Source organism: Nuphar pumila, chromosome 8 (genome assembly GCF_984573655.1).
Source record: "Nuphar pumila chromosome 8, dmNupPumi1.hap1.1, whole genome shotgun sequence".
In the NCBI taxonomy this organism is placed as follows: Eukaryota; Viridiplantae; Streptophyta; class Magnoliopsida; order Nymphaeales; family Nymphaeaceae; genus Nuphar; species Nuphar pumila.
The window spans coordinates 7,847,660-7,861,502 of record NC_143256.1 but is presented as its reverse complement, the minus strand read 5'-3'; positions in this window follow the sequence as shown (position 1 = coordinate 7,861,502).

The window sequence follows — 13,843 nt, the reverse complement described above, 5'->3', positions numbered from 1 at the left end:
TTTGATTGGATTCTGACAGGTTCTGAAAGATTAGTTTATTCTTCTTAGAATGCCAATAAAAATATACAGGAAACTAGGAGTAGTCTTGGGATAGGTTATGATACAGGTTTGGGTATTAAAAATAGGATAATTTATGATACAGGTTTGGGTTAGGTCTATTTCAGGTCTGAGATTTGGTCAAAACAGGTTTTAGTGTTGGATTTAATTCTCTTCACTATAACGAGTTTGGATCCAATTTTTGGTGGGCAGGTTAAAGATAGATGGGGTAAACTAGAGTTAAATTTGCAGGTTTAGACTAGGTATAATTTTAGAGAAACATTATTTTTAACTTGGAATAATTTTAGCAAATCATAATAATAAAATATTCTTTTTAGATTTTGGATTTAATGGGTTTATGAGAGGCTAGGCTGGTAAGGGGATTTAGAAAAAGGGTTATGATGACTTACATGGTGTAAGGAGAGTGGCCTATAGTTAGAAAAGGGTCTGTTCCATCCGAGGCTGGCTCAGGTTTCATGTACACGACTGTATTGAGACACGTCCTCCGCTATATTGGTGCAGTTCACAAACTCTAAATACAAATGGTTATACTTAGCGCTTAGGCATTTTCAAACCTAGGAAGGGCTGGTACCACCTTACGTAACTATAGACATCCAATTTTTGACTGAGATGCTTTTTCCCATAGAAAACCCATGTCTTACCATTCTCAATCTGATTTTGTCCTTCCAAAATGGCCTCACTCAAATTTTTTTACCAACATTAAAGTTGTAGAGGACACTCTTATTTTTCTAATGCATCAAAAATTATTTTAATCTAACATTGGAGTGAAAGGTTATGACCAAAATACCATTCATTATCCTTAACGACAACCTGAGTTGTCGCCAACTCATCAAGAATTGTTTTCAGAGCTCAAGAATTATCGTCAACACTTGCTAGTTGTCACCATCGACTTTGAATTATCGTCAGAGGAGATTTCTCTTTTTGAAAGGTGATGTCATCCACCCCTAAAGACAACCTGAGTTGTTGTCAGCACCTGTTCAATTGTCACCATTGTCCACCCAAACTGTTAGCACCTATTGCTAACAACAACTTGAGTTGTTATCAGCGTTAAGTTGTCATTAACGTTAGTTGTCGTCAGTAGCTTATCGTCAGCCACCTTTTTTTTAGCATGCCTCTTGAGCAGGATTTGTCCTCTCAACCTTCCAAAACCGAAATAGAAGGTCACCCTCTCCTGTAGGACCCATAAATTTTCTGAAATTTTAATAAAAATAAAGAAGAATTTTAATGTGGAAAATCAAAGTTGTGAAAATATTGATTTAATGTTTATCTTAGCTAATTAAGGTTGTTTATATTTTATAATTTAAAAGTTTAGTATTAATTAACCAGCATAGTGTTATTGTAGACTTTGGACTTGTTGAGACTATGTTTGTTATAGGGAAAATTAAAACGTTCAACTATGTTTTTCACGATCTTAAGACTACCATATCCAAGTCTGTTGTGCTAATTATCAAGAGAAATTTTTTTTTAGCAACAATTTTTTTTTTATCAATACTAGAAAAATTCAAAGAGTAAAGACTATCTTTGGACTTCCCGCAAACTAACTTCTTTCCTGACTTGGCGTCCCTTATGCTGCAGTGAGTTAAGTAGAACTCGAATACTACCGGGTTATTTTTTATGAATCTTTGCATAGAAAGCAATTTCTTAATCATATTTGGCACATTTAAAATATCATTAATATAAAAATTTGAATTTTTGAAATGGAAGATTGAACTACCAATGTAAGAAATTTACAAACCTGCACCATTACTCACTCTGACAGTGTGGTCTTGATATTAAGAATGGGTCAATAAAGCATTAAGATCCTGAGAAACATGTTGCGAGGCACCCGAGTCAGGGTACCAAGAATCATCTCTGGAAACAGTCGGTGTAGTAAAGTATGCATCTAGAGGTGCTATCATCAAAGCCTCTGTGAAGATAAGCCTACAAATTTGGATGGTGTTACCAACTTTGTCACAAAACTGACGTACAACCTGCTGCCCGATGTCTACACCATGTCGACCAACTTGATTTGAATTGCGAGATCTACCATAAAATTGACCTCCTCTTCCATGACCTCTGAACCGACCAAACTATCCTCTTCTACCTCCTGTATAATTGACTCTATGGTAATAAGACTGAATATTCTGTTAAGCAAAATTAGCCTCATGAACACCATCATCTAACTTACTCCTATCGGTTTCTGACAAGTGAGCCTCATGGGATAATAATAGGTCATGAAGTTGAGTCATAGTGAGAAGATCACTACGGATGCTAAGAGATACCATAAGAGAATCATATTCTCTTGGAAGACAGAAGAACATGGAAGACCAAATCCTCTTGTTGCACCGGTTTATTGGTGACTGCAAGTTGATGGGCCACAAGCTTAATTTTCTAAACATACTCATGTATACTCCCTACTTCCTTTCTTAAAACTTTGTTATTCCTTGAGCTGCATCACTCTAGCCCTGGAATGAGGACTCTTTCAACGTCTTCCATACTTCATAAGACATGTCAAGGTCAACGACGAGTATGAATGACCTCTGTTAAGAAGGATATAATCCAGCTCAATAGGAGTGGGTCATGCCTGCTCTAGACAATAAAGTCTGGATTGGGGACTTGTTTTCAATTTTTGGTAATAAATTCCTCGGATTTAGGCTTAGACCCATTAATATAACCATGAAGATCATAGAATATGGTAAATCTAACTATACATATGTCTTTAGCATGGTGTATTTACTATATTTAAAAGTTTTATCATGTCTAATACGTCATAACATTATATTTTTTGAGACAATAAAAATCAACTGCTCATAATTCATGAAAATATGATTGAATTACAAGTGGTATAAAATATCATATTTGAGTCATCTTTAACACATGAAAATAACACAAGAGAGCATGTTAAACATGATTCAATGGTTAAATTTTGCTTTTGCAGAGCATGCTAAACATGATCCAATGGTTAGATTTTGCTTTTGGAAAACAGATCAATGTAAATCAAGCATGGTAAAATACCACCATAGGAGTGCACACACACACACACACACATATATATAGATGGTGGTTAATGTGGATTCTCAAAATTTTAAAAGAAAAAAATCGAGTAAATTAGAAAATGCATTTGGATTCAAAACATATCCAGATTTTGAAAACAAAGAGAGAGTTGTGGGGCTCCCTTTTCAAGATGCACACCTTTTCTCTTCCACTAAGTAGGAAATCAGTCACACCAGGGACTCAGAATCCTTGATAATTGGGTTGTTCCTTGCGAGGTGGCTTATACCTCATTTATAGATCCTAAAAAAAAGGGTGAGGTTGATGGTGGGGGAACCACCACCGCTCGAAAAAGCATGAAACAAAGACAGATATATGAAATTAGAAACAACACTCTAAATAGATAAAGTAAATTAAATTAATTAAAAATGATAAGAAAGTGAACTCACCACAGTCTTAGGTAGCCCTCCTAAGATGACTCTGATGATCGACGAATTCAACAACACCTTTGCAGGGCACATGCTGAGGGAGTTTTGGATCCAACTGAATGGATTATAGGATAGGTAATCTAGGCCTATATTTGTCTGGTAGGTCGACAGAGTGAGGACGATCATGTTGGGTTAGGCTCTCAATGTGATAGGGCTTCCTTACTCTAGTTCTAGATAGTTGGACTAGAGGAGTGGGTCCCTAATTATAAATTTTAAGACAGGTGTAGATCCTAATTCTAATAATTTGAGATCCAAAGATCTAGATCCAACTGTTGTACCACATCTTCAATTTGATTGGATGGGAATGTTGCTTGACATAATGTTATTAGTTGATGTCTATATAAGGCTAATTTCTATTAGCTTGAGTTACCATACTTAGAGACTAAGATTTTTTAGATCAGGATGAGTTTTTGACATTTTTGAATAAATAGATCCATTGAATGGTTTCTAGAGGCTTCATAGGATATGAATGGATTACCTCTAAAAGAGAAAGAGTGAAGCTTCTAAGTAAATTCTAGGGATTTTTTGTAAGATAATGATTCAAGGTCGTGGATAGGGTTTCTAGAGTCTTCCTATGAATTGAATATAGGAATTTCAGATCTCCACATTTCAAATCGGATTGTACTTTAGAACCATTTTGATAGGCTAAATTGTTTTGATTATACTTTCTATTAGAGTATCAGATTGAGACATGGTTTGATGTGTTGAAAAGATAACATCCTCTACTTTAATTCATATTTTAAGTGAAACCAAATTTCATTATTGTTGTAGTAAAAAATGCATTCAAAGTGGAGCCTACCTAAGAATTGAATTTTGGTCAGACAGGTCATCTCATATCTATCATAACTCTTTACTCTAATGTCAAATCAACTTGATTTTTATCACATTTGAAAGGTAAGACTCTCTAGTTTAATTGATTTTTTGGTCAAAACCCTTGAAGATACTTAATATTGACTTAAAAATAATCTGAAGCACTTTATTTTCAAAGAAAGATTTTTTCATAAAACTATTGGGTCAAAATTGGGGTGTCTACTGATGCCCCTCTTTGTTGTCGAGTGTGCAAAGCTCGATTGATAGCAAAAATGTAGACACACCAATTTTAAAATATAAAAGATTGACTCTGGTATTAGGTTTTTTAAAAAATTCATACGAAAGACAATAACATGATGACAAAATATATATTCCATAGCTTAAGTCATGTATGTAGCTTCATACGAGGGTCTCTCTATGATCTCTTTTTATATAGGTAGAGAGACATTGGTCGCACAAACCTAGGTTAAAGGCTAAGCTAATACTTTGTTTCACACGAGGGCTTTCCCTTGAACTTTGTGTGGTAAACGAGAAGTCTTTGTTGATCTATGTCAAATGAAAGATGAAACAAGTGCCTTGTCACGTAAGATTGCATAGTAGAAGGCTGACAAATTTTTTAAAAGATATAGACTTCTTGAAAAGACAAAGACATCATGATATGACAAAGACACTTTTGGCCCAGACATACTTGGAGATAAAGGTGGTTATGCGCTCATCAAATGGGTATTGAATTACTCTATCAATATGTGAAATAACCTATGAACCTAATGTCCATCTATCTACAAGATGATCCTAAGATAAGATTAGGTAGGTTTTTTAATGAGTCAACTCGGTTCGTACAAGTAAATAACATTGTCACATGTGAATGTAATATCAGAAAATTAATGAGAAACATGCAAACTTGGACCAATGATCTTTCAAGAACTCATCAGACCTTGAGTTGTTTTTTTTGAAATTTTTTTATGAAAAAATATGTGACTCATGTGTGCTCAAGTATGCCTCAATTATCTTGGGTTAATGCACTTATGTTCAAATTGACTTCAAAACTTGGTGATTTCAACATTTTACCTTCTTTCAAGATTATCCCAAGTTGGAAAAATTGGCTTGGCATTGACCATCACCCTCTTTATTAGATTCCAACAGTGATAAAAAGACTAGTCATAGGGACTCAAGGTTAAATATTCATACTGTGATATTGGTTCTTACAAATATTATAAATAACTCAATATGCCACCAAATAGGGAAAGTACCTTGAGGATTTTTTATGCCCTTGAGAAACAGAAAATATTGTAGATAAATTCAAGTTCACCCAAAGTCAATTCAACTTGTTATCATTTTTCCCAACTAATGACCTCCTCATTCTCTCACTTTCACATACTTTTTCTTTTCTTTTCATGCATGGCCCCTTTTGGCACTTTCTGACTTTTTTATGTGTGTGGTCGCTTTGATTCTTTTCACCTTTTGACCATCACCACATGAACTTATGATCAGGAGCAATTCTCAACAAAAAACAAGCCTAGGGGTATGACAAGGTTTTTTCTTACTTTTTTACACATTTTTCTCACATTTGGCTCTTTTCACCGCTCTTTTTGATTTGGCTATTGTTGGAGTCTACTTAAAGATAGTGATTAGGGAACCCCTGGGACCCACCAAAGGAAATTGAGAAGCAAGGCCTAACAGAAGATAACTTAAGCTCATAGAGTCAATTATCTAAGGAAATCCTATATTGTCTTACATCATTGACTCAGGATATCTATCTATAACTCTCCATTATTCACTTCTAGAAATTCCTAGTTCGGATATAATGATCTGGGCAACCCCGTTTGATCACCAGTTTTTCTTTCTTAGGATAACCTCCACATTAGGATTTTGATCTCCACGACTTCATTTTTTACTAATCTTACAAAAAGACACATTTTTAAAAGGCAATAGGGATTTTTTGCAAAAAAAACTAAAAAAAATCCAATTGAATAATAATTTTTTCTTTTCAGTGAATGGCATTTATTGGATTGGGTGATTTAATTCCATCAAAATTGTTTAGCTGATATGAATTCCTAGGTAAGACTCGCTTGACAATGTATGGTATTTCCTAATTAAGGCACCACTTTTCCAAAGGATGCAGAGCCACGTGGTGAATGAATCATAGGACCAGATCATCAACTTGAAAAAATCATTTGTTCACATGCCAAGCATAATATTGTTCAATAAAGCTATATGTCAACACTTAACTCTAGCTAAGAAGGAAGCTTTGACCTACTTAATGAATACTCAATAACTCCTAAGATATAGCAATGATTGTTGGATGCATGAGGATAGATGAGATCTATGATATTAAATTCTCACATGGAAAATGACATAATGCAATGAAGATGGGGGTGCATGAATGACATTACCATGAAAGCTTGATGATGTCCTCCCGTGACTCCTATAGCTCATGCCCCAAATTGCCTTCAAACTCATTTTAGAAAGACTCTTGAAAATAAAAAGCATTAGGTTTTTGAGTTTTTTTAAAATTTTATGATTTTGAATTTTTCTCATTTTTCTTTATTTTTGAACAAAGACAAAAGGCGCTGACAAAGAGAGGAGGATTGAAACAAATTCTTGAATTCATATCCTCAGACACAACAAAGTTCTAGAACGGGGGGAAGTTGTGGCATACCTAGACAGAAAAGTCAACATATTTTTTGGGTTTTTTAAAATTGTAAAGCTTTTTGGTTTTCTGAATGATAATGTACAAGGTCAATGTGAGAACTACTTAACTAGGGTTTTGGGTATCATTACCTAATTTTGGTTCTTGACCTAATTTTATGTTCTTGGTGCCACTCTTTGACAGATAACAGTTCTTCAACCATAAGGTTTCAAGATCTAATCCAAAGCAGAAAGACTCGTTTCACCAAGCTCAAGCATGGGGAGAAGACCCAAATGAATGGAATAAGGACTATCATAGTCATTCTCAAATACCAAAACTACAAAGAGGTAAAGAACATTATTATTCAAATCAAGATATTAAGATTGCCGCTTGTGCGAGATCCATTGATAGTGAAGGGGAAAGACCCAAGAAAGTAGTGCAAGTATCAGAGACTCTCATGTCATAACACTGAATAGTGTTTTGTTCTAAAGAACAATGTTCAAGATAACCTAGAGAAGAGTGAGATAGTTTTTAAAAGTTTAGATCAACCTTCAACCTCAAGCCAAGATCTAGGTATCTATCAAAATCCTTTTCCCAACCATCAGATTACCCAAGGTGGAAGAAGTTTATAACTGGCCTATATTTCTCAAAAGACCCTAAAGCCCTCCAAATTTTAGTCATCCAGTCTTCCACAGTAAGTTTTTCTGTAGGACCAGATGACTTTTCTCTTGAAATAATTCAAGTTGAATCTTCCCAAGAAAGTTTTCAGAATTTTCCTATAATTCCTATCTCTTCTAAAAGCATTGATAGCCCTTTCAAGGAAATTTCAACCCCAATCCAGGAAGAATGGGATTTTGATCAAGCAGTTATTCTCTCTAGAAACCCTCTTCTCATAAAACTATCAGGATTATTGTCTTGAGGATTACCTTTTAACAACACCATTATTCTCTCCACCAAAAACCCAAAGTTGGTGTGACTTAAGGGAGGTTGCTTCATCAAGATCGTCCAAAGTTGCCAACAACATTTTTTTATCATAGTAAGAGAGAAAAATAAGAGTTTGTTCGCAACAGAGAGAAAAGGGGCAGAAAGTTCCCAAGAAAAATAAGAGTTTGTTTATATGCAAGTGACTACAAAAGATTGTTGTGAATGCTAACTACGAATCAAACATTACAGACAAACTATCTTTATTTACTTATGGAAATCATTTTAGAGCTTCAATGACCTTAGCTATCTAAAGCCAGTTCACTTCTTGGTTTCTTGTTGGCTTTTTATGGAGGTTGTTGGCCTTTGGTGGCCTCAACTTGTGTCTTTAACTCTGCCTCATGACTTTTTTTTGTATGTCCTATGCATATTTTTTTCTTTTTATTAGAGAGACAGAGAGTTTTCCAATCACCATGCTTGTCGTTAAAATTGCTTGTCTAGACTATGACCATAGCGGTGGAGTTTTTGTTCTGATTTGTGCTTGGCTTCTTGGTGAAGCTCTTGTCATTAAGGCTAATATTTTCTTCAACTTTTTTATTGCTCCTCTCTTCATTATTAGCAGATCTGGTATTCTCAATATCGATATGGACAATGGAGATACCGATCCTCATGTTAGTTGTGAATGAGATCACATTACAGATCTACCTGTCCACATTTTCCATCAACAACTAGAGACTAATCGATCTCTCAAAGATATCGATAACCATATCTCAAAAGATTATTTAGGAGATTTTTATGATAATGTGGAGGAAGTTGGATAAGATAAGAAGTATATCTTATCTCATCAGCAAGCTCATCAATGTATATAACGTGTAAAACACGTTGAAAAATTCTAAGGAAGAAGACCATTTACCGTGGATGTAGGCACCATTGTCGAACCACGTATATCATGTGACTCTCTCTCTCTCTCTCTCTCTCTCTCTCTCTCTCTCTCTCTCTCTCTCTCTCTCTCTCTCTCTCTCTCTCTCTCTCTCATCGATTTTCATATTCATTTATGGTATCAAAACCGGAACCATGAGCTTATATGGTTTGATCATGGTTGTCGCTTCTTCCTCAACCAAGTTACCATATCCTGCAACCTTGAATGTTGCTAATTTTCTGCCATTAAAATTGACATACACCAACTATTTACTCTAGAAGATACAACTATTGGGGTTGATAGAAAGTCAAGACCTCCAGGGATTCAATGGCCATGAATCCCACATTCCAGAGCAATTTCTAGTTGATGACAGTGGTGTTTGTGCCAAAAATCTGAATTTCATCGCATGGAAAAAATTGGATCGACTTTTGCATGGGTGGATAACTGGCACTTTATCCGAGGATGTTCTTGGATTCATTATTGGGTTCGACACGGCTGCACAAGTTTGGTTGACCCTTGAAGAAGGTTTTTCTCTTGACTCTCAAGAGCGCGAATGCTATTTACTGTAAAAACTTTAGACATTCCGAAAAGGTGGCCTTTCTTTATCAGAATACATTATTTTTTTTTAAATACTTGTGATGAGCTTGCCGACATCGGCAAACCTGTCGATGATGGGAAAAAAGTTTTCTCTCTATTAGATGGTCTTGAACATGAGTACGAGGCATTTTTCATATTCATGATGAAGTCGTCGGTTCCTACATACAGAAAGTTAATTTCTTTACTCCAGTCTCATGAGACTTTTAAGACTCTCCAGATGCCTGATCAGGATTTCCGTCTTAATCAAAATATGGCTTTTGTAAGGCAACGACAAGATAAAAATCAAAATAATAAGAGAGAAGGTTTTCAAAACCGTTTTTTGTCCCATGGTCATGGTTTTTCTCAAATGGAAAATCAATCTCTGGGCCAAATAAATCAACAATTCTAGAACAATCAAAACCGTCAAAATAAGCAAGGAAATCGATAGATGGATAAGCATGTAGCGTGTCAAATTTGTTCAAAGCTGAATCACATTGTGTTGAAGTGTTATCACAGATTTAATCAAATGTACCAAGTGGGCGATATTTCCCAAGCTTTGGCGGTCATGACAGTTTCAGATAATCAAGGTCATGCTTGGTTCTCTCACACGGGTGCAAATTCTCATGTTACCGTTGATCCAGGTATGCTTCATAAGTTTAATCCTTACTTTGGTCATGAGAAAATTATGGTGGAAAATGGAGAGAAACTCTCGATTACCCATGTCGATTTAGTTGATCTTAAGTTTGGTCAGAAAAAACTTAGACTTGATAATGTTCTAGTTGTTTCTGACATGAAAAAAAAAAGATTTTTGTTAGTCAATTAACACATGATCAACCTTTGTTTTTTGAGTTCTATAATTATTGGTTTCTTATAAAGGACAAGGTGACCAAGAGAAAGATAGCTTCTGGACTTAGAAGCAACAACCTATACATTCTAGAACTGACCAAAAAAGAGGCATTTTTCTCGAATAGACAATGCTGCGTGAGCAAAGACAAATGGCATCATCGGTTGGGACACCCGAGTATGGAGATAGTTGATTTTTTGCAAAATAAAAGGTTGATTTCTTTTCTTGTATATAAAAATAAAGCAATTTGTGAGAGTTGCATTATGGCCAAGTCCAGTCGACTTCCATTTACCAAATCTAAAGAATCTTCTAATAAATCCTTTGAAAAGATACATTGTGATATTTGGTAGCCCGCACCCAAGGTTTCTCACAAAGGTTTCAAGTATTATGTCATTATAGTCGATGACTTCTCTAGATATGTTTGGATATATCCGTTGAAATTAAAATCTGATTTTATTCATAGATTCTATGAGTTTCATAAATTGGTTTCAAATAGATTTGATGCCATAGTTACAATTTTTCAATCTAATGGTGGCGGAGAATTCATGGGACATAAATTTCAACAATACTTAAGAGAAAATGGAATCCACCATAATGTTTCTTGTCCTCACACGCCCGAACAAAATGGATGAGCGAAAAGAAAACATTGTAGTATTGTTGAACTGAGCCTTGCCATGATGTTTCATGTTTCCTTGCCTACAAAGTTTTGGGTTGAAGTTTTTCTGGATCCCACTACCCCATAATTGTTGCCCATCATGTCTTCAAAACCCATTCCCATGGGAACCTCGGTCTCCCCCGCCTCTCATCTACCAACCTTTTCCCCTATTTCCTCTTCTTATATCGCCCCCTACTAATGCCCATCCCATGCTGACTTGCGCCAAAGCCGGTATTGTCAAGCCTAATCCCAAATATTTTTTAGCCACTCTTGACATTTCTCTTGAACCCAAAACAGTCAAAGCAACCCTCTCTCACCTCGGTTGGTGTTAGGTTATGCAGGATGAAATGACTGCTCTTTCCCATACAAAACTTGGGGACTTGTTCCTCCAACTTCGGACATGAACATTATCAGTTATAAATGGGTTTTTAAGACCAAACTTCATGGTGACGGTTCTCTAGATTGTCTCAAAGCTCGTTTGGTTGCCAAGGGGTTTACCCAACTTCTTGGTATTGATTTTCTTGAGACCTTTTCCCTAGTTATCAAACCCACCACCATTCGCATCATCCTCTCCATTGCTTTAACTTCCTCTTGGCCTATTCGTCAGCTTGATATAAAAAATGCCTTTCTTCATAGCTCTCTTGATGAACCCGTCTTCATGGACCATCTCCCGGGTTTTTGTGATCCCTCCAAACCCACCCATGTGTGTAAACTTTATCGTGCTTTATATGGGCTCTGACAATCCTCTCATACGTGGTTTGATCGTTTCAGTTCTTTTTTGCTGGGTATGGATTCCTTTTGCAGTGTGGCTGATTCCACCCTTTTTATATGTCGCCATGCCCACGGATGTATTTTCTTATTATTATATATTGATGATATCATTACCACTCGAAGCAATCCTGCCTTTCTGACTGATGTTATTAAGCGGTTGAGCACAGAATTTTCCATGACCAACCATGGCGATCTTCACTATTTTTTGGGAGTTCAGGTCCAACGGTTTAATGCTGGTCTTTTTCTTGATCGAACTCGTTATGCTTATGAGATTCTCGACAGAGCTTAAATGAAGGACTGCCACCCTATTTTCACTCCTATGGCCGACCGACCGTCCCCACCTGCTTCTTCTCCTCCATATACTGATGTTCGCTATTATCAGAGTTTAGTTGGGAGCCTCCAGTATCTCACTTTTACTCGACTGGGCATATCTTACAGTGTTAATTATGTTTATCAGTATATGCATGTCCCTATTGAGTTTTATTTTCAGCTGGTCTAGAGTATTCTTTGATACATCAAAGGCACTATCCATTATGGCATTTGCCTCCTTGCTCATAATCCTCTCGTTCTCTATGGGTTTTTGGATGCTAACTGGGCTGGATTTCCCACCACTCACCGCTCTACCTCGGGATATTGTGCCTATCTTTGTGGTAATTGCATCGCTTGGAGCGCAAAGAAGCAACCAACGGTCACCCGCTAGAGCACTGAAGCCGAATATCATACTTTAGCCTCTGCCACTGCAGAGCTCACTTGGATCACGTTTATACTTTGTGATCTTGGCATAATACATGCATGTGTTCATCTTCCAAGGGTGTCATAATAATTTTCTTTCTTTTCAAATTATGAGAAGCATTATCCACCAGCCCCACTTGAAGAGATATGGAGGTTGGATGGTGTAGCACAAAAGGACAAGCACATATGAAGCTAGCTGAAGCAAAAATTAGCATTGTTGAAGAGCTTATGAGGCTTCTGGTTAGGGACTCGGAATGATTATTTGAAATAAGCATTTCGTATTTCAGTTCTACCTTTTTTTATGTATTTTTTGTTTGTTTGCTAAAAATGATCCTTGTTAATAAAAATGGTTTTGTTAGAAATTGTTCTTGCTTTCTTAGATAATTTTATTTGTTGGCTACATATAGATCCTTGGGATGTGGTCATCTAGCACATCGAAGAAAATGGCGGAACATGCCAAGACCTGTGAGTTCAGTGGAAATATTGTGCATTTTACGATGAAAGCAGAGGTTTCATTATCATTCTCAACAATATCTAACAAAATCATTTTTATTAATATGGATCATTTTTAGCAAACAAACAGAAAATAAAATTAGGGTGTCATAATAATTTTCATTCTTTTCAGATTATGTGAATCATTATCCACCAGCCCCACATTATGAGATTTGAAGGTTGGATGGTGTAGCACAAAAAGGCCAAATAAATATGAAGTTAGCTGAAGCAAAAATTAGCACTGTTGAAGAGCTTATGAGGCTTCTGGATAGGGACTCAAAAGATTATTTGAAGTAGGCATTTCTTATTTCAGTTCTACCTTTTTCTTTTATTTTTATGTATTTTTTGTTTGTTTGCTAAAAATGATCCTTGTTAATAAAAACGGTTTTGTTAGAAATAGTTCTTGCTTCCTTAGATAATTTTATTTGTTGGCTACATATAGATTCTTGGGATGGGGTCTTCTAGCACATCAAAGAAGATGGTAGAGCATGCCAAGATCTGTGAGTTTAGTGGAAAGTATTACGCATTTTACGATGAAAGCGGAGGTTTCATTGTCATTCTCAACAATATCTATGAATGCTAGCAGCCTTGTAGATAATCAGTGCAACCATGCAAAGTTGCTTTCTCAACATCTAAAGGTTCAACCAGAACACCCTAATCCTTCCTTCGCCTAACACATGTACCAAACATAATTAAGAACTTGCTAACATTCAGTCTTGTAATGGGGATTCTGTTGCAAGCCGCTGGAAACCTTTCCAGAAAGGTGTGGAATAAGATATACTCAGGAATTTTATGCAAGGAAATCTTCCCTATGACTCAATGCAGCCTTTCTGGACTTAAATTTTCATCATTATGTATTTGGCATTATAATTGTAATGGGTTTCTTGATGTTGGACGCACAATACCTAGTGATCATTACGTGTTCTCCCATTTAAGCAAAAGGTAAGGGTGATCTACTTTCCAATAGCATGTAAATTCC